Source organism: Poecilia formosa, unplaced genomic scaffold, assembly GCF_000485575.1.
Source record: "Poecilia formosa unplaced genomic scaffold, Poecilia_formosa-5.1.2 Scaffold318, whole genome shotgun sequence".
Taxonomy (NCBI): domain Eukaryota; kingdom Metazoa; phylum Chordata; class Actinopteri; order Cyprinodontiformes; family Poeciliidae; genus Poecilia; species Poecilia formosa.
Window position 1 is genome coordinate 151,619 of NW_006800257.1, and position 1,719 is coordinate 153,337.

Consider the following 1,719-nt stretch of genomic DNA (forward strand, 5'->3'; position numbering starts at 1 on the left):
CAGGTAACAGATGGTGAAACTCCAGTACAAGATGGTGCTGACTGGTAGGTTATATCAGCTTCGCCATGGCAACTCCCATCAGAGAGGAGGGCACACACTTGAACCACAGCTTCATTGGTTCTTCTGGGAATGTGGAACGTCAGACTCTCTCCAGTGTTGTTCCAAACTGGAGATCTAATCATAGTTGAATAGTTACTCTTTTCAGAAGATAAAGAGAAAACATGATATAAAGAACTGTGCGACAATAAACCAGTAACTGAGACCAACCACCTGTCACATGTGAAATAGCTTTTCTGAAGATTAGACCTAAACCCCGGAGTGACTTACTCCTTTGAAGAGCAGTCCATTTCTGCCTGGACAATGACTCCAATCACTTCTCTGAGGTTACGACCTTTCAGCAAAGCATGATTTCTGCCATAGTAAGACACACGACTGGGAGTCACTGAGATAATCTCTGGCTTCTGTCAAAAAAACACACACAAACTGCCTCAGCACACGACTTTAACTTGATGTCATTCTGAATGTGCATTAGGGTGAACTGTGTGGAAGAGAATCAACATTTAGACTCACCGTAGTGATTGGCTGAGAGGTGAACTGTTGGCAAACTTGGTCCTACAAAACAGAGAACAGGAACAGAAATGTCTGCTTTTGTTTCCTAACCTGCTTCGTTTTGCCTCTCGATATCCTAACCATATAATTGTGTTATGATGTTGGTTTGAAATTTAAACCCTTAACAGGTAAACTTGTAGACTTTTCTGTAAAAACCATCTGAAAAGGTCTGATTACATTCCGCTCTCCTTCACTGGCCCAGGTACAGCGGTTCTCCCTCCAGCCACATCCAGCTCTGATGCACTGCTGACACCTGGACAGAAAACAACACGGTGCTGAACAAATGTACAAAACACAAGGTACAAAAACACACAATAGATGTGAATGAGTTTCATACTGATGTTAATTTCTTTTTCAAATTGGTGGTCCAGGTAATTTAGGACCTAAATAAGCAACTAAATTCATCACTTAAAGACTTTAGTAGTTAAGGTTTAAGTGTAAATGAACTTACGACAGAATACTATGAGAACAGTCGATGAGCTTTAGACGCTCTGTCAGTTCTGCCTGTTGAAATCTGATTGATACAGTGAGATCAAGTCCTGCAAATGGAAAATCACCTTAGTTTGGCAAAAATACTGTACAGTTTTAGAAATCATTGGACACTGTACAGTACACATGTACTGAACACACACCACACACATACACACACACACACACACACACACACACACATATATATATATATATATATATATATATATATATATATATTTATAGTTTAAATTTGTAGTATTTGATATGAATAAACCACATTGTCTTGTCGTGATGTGGGGCTCAATGACAAATTATTTCCTTTACTGGATAATTTACCAAATAATTACTAACCATTAGAAAGATGGTCAGAGAGAATGCAGGTGCATTGTGGGTACTGAGGTTGTGGCATACAAAGCTGGGCCAAGTTTTCCTTGATCTCACAGGTAAATTTAGACTGAACCGTCTCTGTCACAGTCAGGTGTACATTGATGACTATTTTGACCTGAGAAAGGACCAGATAGAAAAAATAAATAACTTTTAGTTCCAACTGAATAAAGTCATCAGTCTGTTATTGATCCACCTGTCCTGTGGAGTCCTTCACAACTCTGTAGGAAATCACTTTCTGTTGGTATTCAT

At 39.2% G+C, this 1,719-nt stretch overlaps 1 long non-coding RNA gene across 2 annotated transcripts; it reads right to left on the bottom strand.

The window, feature by feature from the left end:
* On the bottom strand, positions 1–1,249 carry LOC103152581 (uncharacterized). Of its 2 annotated transcripts, XR_001658768.1 has the most exons (5): positions 1,061–1,249; positions 787–862; positions 571–612; positions 328–461; positions 1–174 (listed from the first exon to the last, which is right to left on the bottom strand). It is a non-coding gene; the product is annotated as an uncharacterized LOC103152581 (long non-coding RNA). The 2 variants fall into 2 exon arrangements; XR_001658767.1 differs by having other exon boundaries at positions 787–1,249.
* Between the last annotated feature and the right edge of the window lie 470 nt (positions 1,250–1,719).